At 37.7% G+C, this 16,587-nt stretch overlaps 1 protein-coding gene and 1 long non-coding RNA gene across 4 annotated transcripts in view; one reads left to right on the plus strand and one right to left on the minus strand.

The window, feature by feature from the left end:
- The window catches only part of ARPC2 (actin related protein 2/3 complex subunit 2), an 870,481-nt gene that overhangs the window by 758,809 nt on the left and 95,085 nt on the right, over positions 1-16,587 (minus strand). The gene's annotated exons all lie outside the window — the stretch shown is intronic.
- Positions 5,309-16,587, plus strand: part of LOC126932457 (uncharacterized) — a 150,097-nt gene continuing 138,818 nt past the window's right edge. For all 3 annotated transcript variants that reach the window (XR_007718181.1, XR_007718179.1, XR_007718180.1), the window contains exon 1: positions 5,309-6,629. This is a non-coding gene — a long non-coding RNA (uncharacterized LOC126932457). The remainder of the gene's footprint in view (positions 6,630-16,587) is intronic.

The following is a 16,587-nucleotide window of genomic DNA, read 5'->3' on the forward strand; positions in this document are numbered from 1 at the left end:
ACTGAATTATTCATTATTAATGATTAGTAATTCATTGTTGAATTATTAATAACATGTGTTGAATTATATTTATTAATTTATTCATTCAACAATAATCACTGAATATTTATTGTCTGCTAGAGATGGTGCTAAAAGCTCAGTGTCTATTACCACATTCCATCCTCACAGTCACTCTAAGGGGTAGCTACACTTTATATCTCTAATTTACAGACAAGGACACTTGGAGAAGTGCTCTAACTGCACAAGTTGCACCCAAGTTAAACCTGGATTTGAGTCTTATTTCTGCCATTTTTTTACCTGGTACTTGAGTTGATGATTATGTTATACCAGCTCTCCTACTTGAGTTCAAATTAGCTCTAAGGTCATAAATGGGCTTAAGAGCTTCTTTAAGATGATCATTTGCAGACTGGATACAATGTTTTACAATGACTATGTTATCTCTGTTTCTGCAAGGACCTTCCTGCCGTTCTAATCTTTACATGAAAACTACTGTACCCATCTTCAACTGAGCCAGTTAGTATCTCTTTAGGTCAGGATAACATTTGGGGCCACAAGAAGCTATCAGAATTAGTTCACTCCAAGGTTACATAGAGCACATTAAGCATATTACTTCCAAAGGTGGACTATTTTTGTTATTTTTATCTATTCATTCAAAGCACTTTAAAAGCTATGAATCTTGATGCATCAAACATGACAAAGCTTGTGGTATGTGATGACAACTCTGGATCCCAAATGTGGAGACATTAGAAAAGTGAAGCCAAGGCTGGGCACGGTGGCTCACGCCTGTAATCCTAGCACTTTGAGAGGCTGAGACAGGCGGATCATGAGGTCAGGAGTTCGGAACCAGCCTGGGCAAAATGGTGAAACCCTGTCTTTACTAAAAAAATACAAAAATTAGCCGGGCGTGATGGTGTGCGCCTGTAATCCCAGCTACTCAGGAGGCTGAGACAGGAGAATCGCTTGAACCCAGGAGGCGGAAGTTACAGTGAGCTGAGATCGTGCCACTGCACTCCAGCCTGGGTGACAAAGTGAGACTCCATCTCAAAAAAAAAAAAAGTGAAGCCAAAAAAGTGATTCAAGGATGCAAGAAATTTGACATTTCAGGTGTTCCCTGACATGGCCCCAGCCTACTCTCTGACGTCAATATATCCTGACACCTCCCGATATGCATGCTTCATTACAGCCCAGTGCACTCACTGTTCCTAGAACATTGCACCTTGGAGTCTTTCCACCTCCATGCTTGCTCTGGGAATCTGTAGAATACCACCTTCTCAGGGGAACTGGATCTCTCCAGTTGGAATTAATTTCTCCTTTCACTGAGTTCCTCCCTGCATTTCTTATCACACTTGATACATTCCACTTGGTAAAGTAGCTATTTATCTACGTGACTTAGCTTAGCTGGGCTTAGATAGGGGACGCCAGTGAAGGAGTCTAAGCAGGAGAATAAAGGGTCAGATTCGTGTCTGAATGTTTTTCTGTTTTCTTATACAAAGAGGTTGGCCAGGGAGACTTTGACAGAATAAAAAAGAGCCTTCTTGACCTCTAGGGGTGAAGCTGGATTGGTAGAGAAAATGAAAGTAGATGAGGAAACTCTGCACTATTTTGGAGTGCTCGGGGACTATGAAAGTCTATTGTTTTCTGCCTCTGGTTTTCCAATTCTTTCTCTAAGGATACTTTTCAGTTCAACAGATCTTCCTGTTTCCTCTGAGACTCTACTTAATTGTGTGTGTGTGTGTATGTGTATATGCATGTGTATATATGTGTATATGCATGGATGTGTGTGTATGTGTGTATGTATGTGTATATGTGTATGCATGTGTGTATGTGTGTATGCATGTGTTTATACATGTGTGTGCATGTGTGTATGTGTGTATGCATGTGTATGTGTGTATGCATGTGTTTATATATGTGTATATGTGTGCATATGTGTGTGCATGTGTGTATGTGTGTGTGTGAGTAGTGTGTGTGTATGTGTGTGTGTTTAGGCACGTGTGTGTTTTTGGTTTTATGCTGATCTGCTATTGTTGTCATCATTGCTGCCAGTATTCCGGATGCAGATGCAGAGAGATAGAGGATCTACAAGTGACAGTTGGATATAGTTTTCAAATGAATAGTATTGAAGATTGGATCCTGATAAAGGAAGTTTATCTCTTCTTGGCTTCCTGAATGTCAAAGTCGTGGGAACCTGTGAGCAGGTGACTGAGGGGGCAGATTCATCTCCTGACCTTGCCAGCTTTAAGAATAGGAGAATCTCTCTACCCACTCAATATTTGCATCGATTTATAACAAGCAAGAGTCATTTGAAAGCAAGGCAAGGGCATTGCCAGGATGATCTTTGAAGGGCCCTTTTGGGATGAATCAGCTGTGATATTGCCTCTTCAGCCACTATGGGTGGGGAGTATGTATCATTAGGCACATGAAAACTGAGAATGCTACATAAATTCACATTATTGAGCAAGAGTGGTTATGGTGACCCTGAATATTTTCACATTTACCCTGGCAATTCCCCTTTTCCTTCCCTGTTTTTATTTATTTAAAATTATGGTCTCCTCTAGGAATGGAGATGTTCTATGTTGTGGGGAGTGGTCTAGAGGCAGGACCGTGAGCCCAGAGGAGCACGGAGAAGAGGGGAGGAGGTAAGGGCAGTTAGCTTCTTTCTGGACTTGGCGAGGACTGTGTGTTCTAGAGGGAACATTTTGGCATCGTAAAAAAATAAAACCGAACACAGACATGTGGCAGCTCCCAACTGAGCACCCATTCCTTACAGGGCTACCAATCGAATGAACAAAGACCCTGATTCTCTTTAAAACAGCCAGAGAAACAAGTTTATATTTATTTATATGACGCCAAGACTCAGTTAACACAGAACTTATTTTCTTTGTGATGCTGAGGCCTGAAGTTGTAAGATGCAGGTTAATTTCCTTTGTGTATATTCTGTGGAGAGGAGAGTCATGATGCTAGAGGAACAGTCTATAACACATGGAATATTACTGGTAGTTTTCCACCGAGAGAGAAAACTGGCATCTAGAGAAGTTAAATGACTTGTCCAAGAGCATATGGGGTGTTAGTAGGAAAACTGGCCTGGAAGCTGGGAGACCTGAGTCTAGTGAGGCTTTTTTGGTAATCCTAAACTGTAGTTTATCTTATGTTCAAAACAGCTTTAAGAATTTCCTGAGTCTATAACTTAACTTCCAGATTCCAGATTCTCCCTCTGTCTATATACACATATATGCACACACACACATACATACACACACATGCACACACACACATACAATAAAACATACAATATACACACACATACAATGTAACTGAGAGAGAGAGAATACTCCAAACTTCAAATTACCTACAGATAATGGAGTAAACTCCTAGGCTCAAGGTGGTCTCCAGAGAAAGTGCTGGAGCAAAGAATCAGCCTAAAGATTGTGTGGAAAAGGAGAAAGGTGCCTGGGGGCATTAGTGTCCAAAACCATAGATAAAATAACCTCCAGAAAGAGAAGGTCGCACCTGACTGAGAAATAGCTCCAACAACTCAGAGGCCAGGTAGCCTGAGGGCACTGCTTCAGGACGAGAATGAAAGGGAGGGTTTGACTGCCCATGGGACTGGGCTGGCCTGTGGAAAGGGCACCATTTCTGGAGGAGAGGGGGCTGTGTGGCGGCAGGGCGTCAGAGGCGTCTGAGAGGAGGGGAAGAACGAAGGAAGAGTGTCCTACCAAGCCAAAGTGGATCTCAAAGCTCAGAGGACACACCAACCCCTCCCCCACAAAAGCTGCCGTCAATGAAGAAACTACACTTTCCCATGCCGACAGAAGAGGGTGCTCTTGAACTAAGAAACATGGTCAGTCATTAAACGCCATGACTGCACCTACCTACAACTGTATATTTAAACATCTAAAAATGAACAGAAAATGGCAGACGACACTCATACAAGGCCAATAACTTAAACACACACACATACACGAATTAAAACATTCCAGCAGATGAAAATGCTCCTACCAAAATCAAATATGAGGCAGAAGAAAACTTTAACATAACACCCACACTGAATTAAATATCCCCAAACAAGCATTTGAAAATAGAAAACAAAAACCTAAATCAAAAGTTTTAAGCTTTGTAAGAGAAATACGACCAAAAAACCCTATTATTCTGTGAAAAACCCTGTTTTTCAGGAAAATGCGAAAGAAGAATTGAGTGAACTCAGGAAAGACATGGAAGGAAAAGACAAAATCACCTTAAAAATAAAGGCCAAATTATAAAGTACCCATGGAAAAAGAGATTTGATTGAAAATATGAAACAGTGAGGAAAGCCATGAAAAAAGTCAAGGAAAGAAAAGTAAAATAAGGAATAAAGCAAAAGAGATCATATAGAAAATAATTGATAGAAGAAAGCCATTGCAATAGAAAACCACTAGTATTTAAAACCACAAACTAAGAGAAATGTCTGAAGTTAAAAGAAAACTTGAATCTGCATCTTTAAAGGCTCCTCAGTATTCCTGGGAAAATAAACCTGGAATGGTGAAGTCTAAGACATATACTAGGAAAATATTATAATTTAAAGATAAAGAAAAAATTTTTCTAGATTTCCAGGCAAAAGTATCAAATCACTTACATAGGAAAGAAAATCAGACTTCTCATCTAAAGTAAGAGAATAGCACAGTCACATCTTCAGGAAACTAAAGGGACTGTGGAATAGCTTTTATGTAGATGAGCTAAGCTTCAAGTATCAAGCGGTTTTCTATGTGCAGAACCCCAGAGAACACTGCAATCACTATCCAACGTTAATGGTCCTATTATAGAATAAACATCATTTAACCAAGATAGGGCCCGAACCTGAGGAACTTTGGAAAATGGACTGAGTGTGAGCATTGAATATATTTTAATGTAAATCTGTATCTTAAACAAGGACAGAGTCATGGGTGGAAGAACAGTACAACTGTTATATGTGGTGACAAAACTGAAGTGATCTATTGTTGCATAGACAATAGGTGGGAATGAAGAATAAAATTTGGAGCAAATAAACCAATAAGTAGCAGGGTAAATGTGAGAAAAGAGACTAAGGGCATTATAATAGGTAGTAGCAAAAAGGTAAGCACTGCAACAAAGATATTAATCTTCCCAGATATCAAAAAATAAATAGCACAGGAAATAAACCACACTGAGAAAGAAAAATTATATACACAATTTTACACAATACAAGTTGAGACCATGTACATCAGTCATATTACTAAATTATATTTATTATATTATAATTTATTAATAAGCTTATTAATAAATTACATAACTCCCCAATTAAAAATATTTTCAAATTGACTCATACATAAAACTCAATTCTGAGACACATTTGAGACACACCTATAATAAAGTGATCAGAAAGGCTAAGAATAAAGAGGTATCCCAGACAAATGGAAACCATAAAATAAAGACACTCAAATCTAATCAACATAATTCAGAAGGTAGACATTATAGATATATGTCAAACCTCCTCTCTTGCTAATATTGGGAATACACTCTCTTCTTAAACACAAATAGAATGTTCACAGAAATTGACCTAATGTTGGGTAACTGTCTTCCTCTAGGCTGCTATAGCAGAATATCAGAGAGTGGGTGGCTTAGAAACAATAAAAGTTTATTTCTCACAGTTCTGGAGACTAAGAAGTCTAAGATCTAGGTGCCAGCAGATTTGGTGTCTGTTGAAGACCTGCCTCCTCATTCATAGACAGCACCTTCTTGCTGTGTCCTCACATAGTGACAGGGACTAGCTAGCTCTCTGGGGTCTCTTTTATAAGGGCACTAATCCCATTTATAAGGGTAGATCTCTGATGGCCTGATCATCTCCCAAAGGCCCCACCTCCTAATGCCACCACCTTGGGAATTACGATTTCAACATGTGAATTTTAGGGGAACATAAGCATTCAGCCCATTGTAGTCACAAAGTTTTTAAGTGAGTTACATGGAGTAGAAATTAATGAGAAAATTTGAAAACATTCTTCTACTTGGAAATTAACATCTCTCTATTAGATGACTATTGGGTGAAAAAGGATGTACAAACTAAAATTGCAGAATCTCAAAAAATAATAGTAGAATAAAAAATATGCACATCTGGTTTTATGAGAAATAATTAAAGCAGTGATCTGAGGAAAATCTGTGGGCTTAAATATTTAAATCAATAAAAATAGTGACAATAAATAAATTTTATTCCCAACTTAAAAACCTAGAAAAATTACAAAGTAAATAAAAAGAAAGTATAAAGAAGGAAATAATAAGGATAAAAGAGGAAATTAATGTAATAGAAAAGAGTAAAAGAAAAACTAATTAATGATTCAAAATGCTGGTTGATATGGTCTGTCTGTGTCCCCACCCAAATCTCATCTTGAATTGTAGTTCCCATAATCCCCACGTGGTGTGGGAGGGACCCGGTGGGAGGTAATTGAATCATGGGGACAGTTACCTCCACGTTGTTCTCATAGTAGTGAGTGAGTGCTCACAAGATCTGATGGTTGTATAAGTGGGTTTTTTCTCCATCTTTGTTCTGCACTTCTCCTTGCTGCCATCGTGTGAAGAAGGATGTGTTTGCTTCCCCTTCCACCATGATTGTAAATTTCCTTAGGCCTCCCCAGCCCTATGGAACTGTGAGTCAATGAAACTTCTTTTCATTTATAAATTACCCAGTCTCTGGTGTGTCCTTATAGCACTGTGAGAATGAACTAACACATGGGTTCTTTGGGGACAAAAGGAAAAGCAATATACTGATAACTAACCTTATCAAGAAAGAAAGGTAAAGAGCAAATATACAAAATAAGAAAAGACTAGAAGGAAATAACCATTATAAAAAGGAAAATAAATCATAGGTGGACTACTTTGCAAAACTCTATGAAAATACATTTGGAAACTATGAAATTGATTATACCATATGAAAATGTAATTTATGAAAACAGGTCTCATTTGATATAGAAAACTTAAGGAGACCATTCTCCAGAGTAGGAAAAAAGGGAAGAAAGTTGTCAAAAATTATTCCACATGGAAACACTGGACCATTATGGTTTCATAAGGGAATTCTATGAATCTTCACAGATCAGATAATCTCAAATAAATTGTCTCATAAATTGTTTCAAGGTACATAAAATGGAGAACTTCCAAATTCTCCATGTAACATTGCTATCGAAGCCTAATAAAGATTAATATTAATAGTGATAACAATGATCATTATTATTGTAGGAATCTACAAGCCAATTACCTTTATAAATACAGATGCTAAAATTAGATTTAAAAACTAGCCAAAAGTTTCCAACACCATATTAATAAAATATCAATATCAAATTACAGGAATGTAGACTTTAAATATGAATAAATTAATTTATATAATTCACCTTATTAATAGATTTAAGGAGAAAAATCAAACAATTATCTCCGTAGGTGTTGAAATGGTCTTCAGTAATATTCAACACTCATTCCTGAAAAATGCACTCAATTAAATAGAAATTTTAAAAATGCACTCAATTAAAAAGAAAGACTTCATGCAGTTTACATATATGTACATGTGTATATGTGCTTTATGCATATCTGTGTACCTCTGTCCTAAACGTAGCATCTTATTTAATTGAGAAGCCTGGGAGACATTCCTGCTAAGGCCAGAAATAAGATAAGGATGCTATCTTCCTTACTATTTAACATTGTCTTGTAGGTTAATCAATACAGTTAGATATAGGTGTAAAAATTTGAGAAGAAAAAACTCTTTCTATGCAGACGAAATGATAGTAAAGCTTGAAAACCCATGAGAATTCATGATTCAATGAATTGAAACTAAATGAGGAATTCAATGAGACAGTAGAATATAAATTAACTTATAAAAGTCAATAGCTTTCATATATACAAAAATAACCAATTACAAGATGTAATGGAAGAGAAAACATCCATTTATAATGACAACAAAAAGAGGTGAAACTTGAACAGAAATATACAAAATCTAAATAAGGAAAGTTCTAAAACACTTCAGAAAGACATTCAAGTAGACTTGAGCAAGTAAAAAGGCATCTGTTATTCTTGGAGAGAAACTACTCAACATCATACAGATGTCAGCTCTTCTCAAGTTAACATATGAATTTAACTTAAATGCAAGAAAAATGTCAACAAGCTTTTGTTTTGTTTTGTTTTCTGGACCTAAACAAGTTGATTCTAAAATTATATAGAAAAGCAAACATGCAAGAATGGCTGGGAGACCCTACACAGGGGGAAGAGGGAAGCGGTAAGGGGGGATTGGTCTTCTTGGATACTAAAACGTACTGTAACTACTTGGTGGTTAACACAGTGTAGTAGTGGCACATGAATGGAGAGACCAGAGGAACAAGATAGAATGTCCAGAAATAGATTTAAGCTAGCATAAAAATGTATTATTTGATATAGATGGCATTTCAAATCATTGGGAAAGTACAGACTTCTGAATAAATGGTGTTGAGACAGTTGGACAACTATTTGGAGACAGAACTGAATCCACACCTTACACCATATACCATAATAAACTCTGAAGACATGAGAAATCTAAATGGAAAAATACATAATAAACAATCCATACAAATACTAGAAGAAAACATTAATGAATATTTTGTAACTTGAATATAGGACAGGCTTTCTAAATGTGACTAAAGATCCATATATAATGAAAGAAAAGATTGAGGAGTCGTACTACATAAAATTAATTAAGAATTATGTGGCTAAAAAAGCAAAAATATTTGCTACATGCATCAGAGATAAATGCAATCTCCTTAATATATAAAGCATATTTAAAAATTGAAAAAAAACAAAAATCATGAATTTCCACAAAATTGTAGGAACATGATCCATAAACACATGAAAAGATGTTCAGCTGCACTCCTTTTTTTTTTTTTGAGGCGGAGTCTCGCTGTGTCTCCCGGGCTGGAGTGCAGTGGTGTGATCTCAGCTCACTGGAAGCTCCGCCTCCTGGGTTCACGCCATTCTCCTGCATCAGCCTCCCGAGTAGCTGGGACTACAGGCGGCTGCCACCACACCCGGCTAATTTTTTGTATTTTTTTTTTTTTTCAGTAGAGACAGGGTTTCTCTGTGTTAGCCAGGATGGTCTCAATCTCCTGACCTCGTGATCTGCCCGCCTCGGCCTCCCAAAGTGCTGGGATTACAGGCATGAGCCACCGCGCCCGGCCGCTCAGCTGCACTCTTAAAACGATTATGCAGACCGAAACTATACTTTTATAACTGATTGAGTTGGCAAAAATTCACAAGTTTAACAGCCCATTCTGCTGCTGAAGCTGTGGGAAAATAGGCTGTATTCGTATGCTTCAACTGCCATAACAAGATATCATAGACTGAGGGGCTTAAACAACACAAATTTATTTTCTCACAGTTCTGGAGGCTGGGAGGCCAAGAACAACTTCCTCACCTCCTTAAAGATCCTCTCTCCAAATACAGTCACATTCTGAGGCACTGGGGGTTAGGGCTTGAACAGATGAAGTTTCAGAGGACATAATTCGGCTCATAACACAGTCACATACATTGCCTTTGGAAGTTCAAGTGGTGTAATCAGCTTGGAGGGAGATATGGCAGAGCAACATTTATCTGCTGACTCTGCAACTGACTCCTATAACTTTATTCTGAAACCTTCTGAAACAACCAAACAAACAAAACCAAAGCAAACAAAAGAAACATATGCACAGGATTATTCATCAAATCATGATTTGTGGGAGTCAAATAACAACCTGAATACCAATATATAAAATATTGGTTGAATAAACCCTGGCACATCCACACACTGGAGCAACTATTTAACTATAGAAAAGAATGATGAAGGGCTGGGCGCAGTGGCTCACACCTGTAATCCCAGCACTTTGGGAGGCTGAGGTGGGCAGATCACAAGGTGAAGAAATTGAGACCATTCTGGCTATCATGGTGAAACCCCGCCTCTACTAAAAATACAAAAATTAACTGGACGTGGTGGTGCGCTCCTATAGTCCCAGCTACTCAGGAGGCTGAGGCGGGATAATTGCTTGAACCTCGGAGACAGAGGTTGCCGTGAGCCGAGATCATGCTACTGCACTCCAGACTGGCGACAGAGCGAGACTCCATTTCAATGATGAAGATTTTTATTAATTGCTTAATTGCTTAGGGTTACTTCCACTGATATGTTTTAAGTAAAAAAAAAGCAAAGTGCAAAAGAGTACATATAATAGGCTTTTATGTAAAAAGAAGGAAAATAAGAAAGAACACACACACACACACACACACTTATATTTACAAAAAGAACCATGGGAAGAATAAACCAGAAACTAATAAAATGATTGTCTGCACAATGGGTATAGGATAGGAATGAGAACAGGGTAGAGGGGATGAGAAAGGAGTGAACTTTTATATAATTTTTTATATAGTTTTGACTTTTAAGCTATGGTAAAATCATACCTATTTTAAAAAAAAAACTAAAAAGGACAAAATAATTTGAACACAAAGAGAAACAAATGAACCCAACTATATGACCAACTGATAACACAGCCACACAGAAACTGATTTTGAACACATTACCCTGACCAAATATGTTTTGTGGGATATAGTCTAAGTGCAAAAAAGAACTGAAAAGAAATTTAAATTTTACTCTGTATGTTTGTAGTTGGTTGTGGTACGGGTGTAGTAATTCCCACACTACTTTGTGCAAATTATAGGAAAGAGAATTAAGTCAATATTAGATGTTGTTAACCGCCATGAGGGAAGGAAACTGGGAATATGGAAGGGAAGGAGATGAAGAGTTCTCTGTTTTCAATTTGAAGGTTTCAGAATAAACTCGTGGTTTAAACACTTAGATATCTTAGTTCATTCAATAAAAATATTCCAGGTCTCTAAGCAAGGAAAAGTACAATTTTGGGAAAATATTTTATTGTCCCAAGAAAATGTTCAATAACTAATGGGAATATATCAAGTAAACACAGGAGCCAGCTTGAAGAAATTCTCACTGGTCAAATTAGAGACAAATTGAGAATCAAAAAGAATAATGATTGTAATGTCTTTTAATACACTGAATTAAAAAATGATATTCAAAAACAAACCAACAAGCAAAACAAGACTAGGTGGGAGGGTGAAGAAGAGTTCTTTACAGAGAATGCTGGCCAAATGTTACTGATGATGAAGTTTGAAAATTATTTGGTGAAAGAATGTTGGGTCACAAAATATTCATATAAAGTTTAACCTCACAAGTGACTTACTAATTGCAAAAGAAAAAGATATATCTACATTAGAATAATCTAATGGACACCATTTTAAGCAGTTATCAGATAGATTGGGATAATCTATCTTTTTCCTGATGTGATGCACTGAGAAACACACAACAAAACTTGTCATATTCTTGCCAATATGCATAATCAGAATTTAAATATGAGAAAACAATACAGTTATTATGGAAAACAGTGTAGAGCTTCCTCAAAAACTTAAAAATAGAACTATCATATGATCCAGCAGTCTCACTACTGAGTATACATTCAAAGGAAACAAGATCATTATGTTGAAGAGTGATCTGCACTCCAATGTTCATTGCAGCACTGTTCACAATAGCCAAGTTATGGAATCAATCTAAGTACCCATCAACAGGTGATTGGAAACAGAAAATGTGTATAGATGCACAAAGGAATAGCCTTAAATATGAAGGAAATCCTGTTGTGTGTAATGACACAGATGAACCTAGACAACATTATGCTAAGGGAAATAAGCCAGGCATAGGAAGAGACACACTTCATGATCTCACTTACATGTAGCATCTACAGAAGTTGAACTTATAGAAGTAGAGAGTAGATTGGTGGTTACCAGGAGCTGGGGCTGGGGAGTTGGGAGATGTTGGTCAAAGGATACAACATTTCAGCCAGATGGGAGAACTAAGTTCAGGAGATCTATTGTACAACATGGTGACTATAGTTCATAATAATGTATTGTATTCTTGAAAATTGCTAAGAGAGTAGATTTTAAGGGTTCTCACCACAAAAGTGATAAGTATGTGAGATAATTCATATGTTAATTATCTCAATTTAGACATTCCACAATGTATACATACTTCAAAAAGTGTACATAATAAACATATGCAATTTTTATTGTCAATTTAAAAAATAAATAAATATGAGGAAACAATCAGAAAAATCCAAATTTGTAGAGCTTGCTACAAAAGTTGGCCTGAGTGCTGCAAAAATCTCACTCTTACAAAAGGCAAAAAAAAGTGAGGGAATTGTTAATGAAGAATAAAGGGATACAACAAATAACTGTAACCTATGATACTAGATTTGATCTTTGATTTAGAAAAAGCCAAAAAAGACACTATTATTGGGAAAATATGAATATTTACTATATATTAGATAATATTGCCACATCAATGCTAAATTTCTTGAGAGTGATCATGATGTGGGTGTGTAGGAAAATGTCCTTGTTCTTAGGAGATACAAAATGAAATATTTAGAGATGAAGGGTTATAATGTCTAAAACTTTCATTTCAATGATTCAGATGAAAAATTAACCCAAGCACACAAAGGGTGAAATGTTAAAAATGGATGAATAAGAGAGGTATAAAGATTTAGTCAATAAATCAGATGTGGGGTGACCAATGCCTATAATGGTAGCAATCAACAGACAAGTACCCCACAAATATAGTAGCCTTGTCCAGATTCATGGGTGTCCACATTTCATTCCAGATGAAAATGAAAATCCTGAGAGAGTTTTTCAAAGGAGAATGTCCTAAGTTAATGAGTCAATGAAACACCCACTTCATTAGCCTACTTTCTTGTAAGATATACTTCCTTAGAAAACTTTGAAGATTTGTGTGCTAGTAAGGGAAACTTTGGGATCTGTGAACACTCTTAGGACTATTGCTCTCATTATTTTCAGGATAATTTCAAAGTCAGTCTTTTGCTTAAAACTGTTTATTTAATTTATTTATTCACTTAGTCATCCCCTATGCATATACCTCAGGCCAAAAATGTTGCCTGATACTGTAGATTTAAACATGACCCAGTTTTTACTTCAAATCCTATTGGGGCAGACATGATCAAATACCAGTTAAATATACCACTATGAGAACTCAGAGGAGATGAAGTAACTTTAGCCTGGGGGAGCTTCAGAAAGGACCTGATATAGCACCCTATAGTTTTCCTTCATGGCACTTATTCACGGTTATGATTATGGAGTGAGTTAAGAGACTATCACATTAACATTTATGTCCCCAGTAGACGTTGGGTACTATGGGAGCACAGACCCACAGATCTACAGTGAGGAACAATCTTGTTCCCCACTATATACCCAACATAGTACTCAGCATATATTGTACTCTCAATAATGACTTGTTGAATGAGTAAATGAATTGTTTTAGACCTGTAGAAAGAATATTTTATCAGATTAATCAACATCGGAGCTTTTGTACTCAGAGGCAATGAGATGCACAAATGCACAAAGGCATGAAAAAGCAGGGAACGTTTAGGAAATGAATTGTATGTATGGTGTGTGAAGGTCAATGAAGAGCTAGAAAGATGAGCTGCAGTCAGCTTGGGAAGGCTTTGGGTAACTTATTAAAGAGTCTGGAATTTATTCTGTAGGCAGTGAGGAGTCAAGGAAAGGTTTGTGCAGGGGAGCAATATAATTAAATTGGTTTGTTAAAAAGGTGACAGAAGCAGAAGAAATGTCTTGAACAAACAAGAAACTAGTAGTAGTGAGGACATTTAGAGGCGTGAAGGATATACAATGAAGGGAGCAGGGGAATTGATATTCCTTATAAATATCTCTGAAGTGTGAAATTTGAAGCCCATTTGGACAATGAGAGAGGAGTGGACTTAAAGATAATTTTGAGATGTCTAATTTGAGTGAAGGGTTGGATGATGGTGCTATTCACTAAAATAGAGAAAAGTATTCCTGCTGAGTTGAAATTAGCCATTTTGGGGAAACCTTAAGCACACATTTGAAAAGTGTGTCTAGAACTTAGTAATCCACATAGAGACACACAAACCTCAAGTTGAATGATCATAGGTACAGAAGCAATTTCCCAAGAGAATAGAGAATGAGATGACAATGGGGTTGAGAATAGTATATTAGAAAACACCAGTATTCCTCAAAAATTCTATTACCATATTGTCATCCTGCATAGGAGCTCTCATTCCAGAGCATCAGAGCCTCAAAGAACATGGCTTCACTAACAGCTGGGAACACTTGTGCAGCAGTCAGAGGCCCATCAAGAAACAATTCACTGAATAGTTTGTGACTTTAATGAAGTCACATTATCCCCAGTGGTGTCAAAAGGGTTAAGGAAACAAAGAAGTTGAGGCCACCAGAGAATGACAATGGTGGAAAACCTTGCCACTTCTAGACCAAGGGGCAAGGAGAGGAAACAGTGTTACTGGAGTCTAGTGAAAATGGAAGCAATGAAGGAGAAACTGCCTAGTGGGACATTTAGAAAAAGAAGAATATGCCTGCTGCCAGAGAGGACTAAATGGAAAGGAAGAGCCAGGAGAATAAATACTTCAACCTCCCTTACCCTCCAACTCCCGCCTTGCCTTTTTTTTTTTTTTTTTTTTTTTTTTTTTTTTTTTTTTTTTGAGATGAAGTCTTGCTCTGTCTCCCAGGCTGGAATGCACTGGCGCAATCTTGGCTCACTGCAACCTCCGCCTCCTGGGTTCAAGGCTCAGCCTCCCAAGTAGTTGAGATTACAGGTGCCTGCCGCTGCACCCAGCTAATTTTTGTATTTTTTAGTAGTTTCACCGGGGTTTTAGTAGTTTCAAAGGGGTTTCACCATGTTGGCCAGGCTGGTTTCAAACTCCTGGTCTCAGGAGATCCACCCACCTCGGCCTCCCAAAGTACTGGAATTACAGGCATGAGCCACCACATCTGGTGCATTTTTTTTTTTTTTAAGCAACTCGAACTTGAGATGTAATTTATATAACATAAAATTTCCCATAGTACAAACCCCACCATTTTTAAGTATACAATTCAGGGGCTTTTAGTCTACTTACAAAATTGTACAACCAACACCATTGTCCAATTCCAGAACATTTTCATCATCCCAAAAAGGAACCCCATACCTTTTAGCAGTCACTGCTAATTGTCTCTTTTCCATAGCCCCGTAAACTGGTATACTTTCTGTCTCTATGGATTTGCCTATTCTGAACAGTTCATATAAATGGATCATACAATGTGTGTGTGGCCTCTTTCTCCTTTTAATTAGCACAATGTTTTCAAGTGTATCCATGTTGTAGTATGTGTCAGTACTTCATTACTTTTAAGGATGAATAATAATCCATTGTGTGGGTATACTACAAATTTGTTTGCCCAGTCATCAACTGATAGATATCGGTATTGGTTCAATTTATTTCTTGCTTGCACAGAACCTCAAGGTCAAACAGGGTCCTCTCGGATCTTTCCGGAGCATGTGCACAGTCCTATGCATAGGTGTGGCCTTCTAGACTTCCAAGAATAATTTAGAGTTTTCCAAGCCCTATGGACATCTCATTGTCTAGCTTTTCCTTTTAAGCTTTTTGGTTAGTCTATTGTTTTCATCAACTTTTATACATCACTTCAGGCAGTGTCTGTATTAAAACACCTGCAGGTAAATGTCTTTAACAAGTGTTCCCACCCTCAGAGGTATTGAGCACTATGCACGTTTTGAGGCAGGTGAACCTTCCATGTGGTCTGCAAATGTATCAGTTTCCAGAAAACAATCACTAAGGTATCACTTATCCCAGCCTGTTAATCTCCCTGTGCTGCTAGAATTCCGTTGCCTCCTCTCCCCGTCCTGCTGAAGCAGGTGCAATGACAATGTTCATCATTTAGGCAGTGAGGTTTAAGCAGTCATTTTATATTTTGTGACTGGTCTAAGGTTTCTGAGTGAAACTCGATTGCTCTGTATTTGTCACAAGAGTAATACAAAGACCCTGGTTCATGAGGGCTAAGAATGAGGTCTGTTGGGCATGGATGTCTAGAACTCCCGCTGAGTTCCCGGATCATCCGACCTCATTCATTCTACTCCTACTGTCACCGGTAGAGGGTTGTGACTGCAAGTTGTCAAGGTTCTTGGCGTTTTGAACAAAGAATTGGACAAAATGCCCAGCAAAGGAAAGAAAGAATGAAGTGAAAAAAGAATGAAAGCAGGGATTTATTGAAGACGAAAGTACACTCCACAGTGTGGGAGCGGACCCAAGCAGCTGTTCAAGGGCCCGGATACAGAATCTTCTTGGGTCCAAATACCCCCTAGAAGTTTCCCATTGACCACTTTATGCTCACCTCATGTCAATGAAGTGGTAGCCCACAATCAGTCTGTTTGGTTGCAGAAAGCAGCCAACCAGAGGCTGAAGTGAAGTTACAAAGGTCACACCCCTATGCAAACATCTGATTGGTTGCAAAGAGCAGCCAATCAGAGGCTAGGGTGAAGTTACAAAGTTATACACTTCTTCGCATATGAAGACTCCACCTGCGATCAGTCTGACTGGTTGTGGAAAGCAACCATTCAGAGACAGGAGTGAAGTTACAAAGCTGCAAACAAAGACTCTATCCACACTCAGTATGATTTGTTGTGGACAGCCAGTTTCCCATCTGCCGGGCGGAAAAGGCCAAAGG

Source organism: Macaca thibetana, chromosome 12, assembly GCF_024542745.1.
Source record: "Macaca thibetana thibetana isolate TM-01 chromosome 12, ASM2454274v1, whole genome shotgun sequence".
Classification (NCBI taxonomy): domain Eukaryota; kingdom Metazoa; phylum Chordata; class Mammalia; order Primates; family Cercopithecidae; genus Macaca; species Macaca thibetana.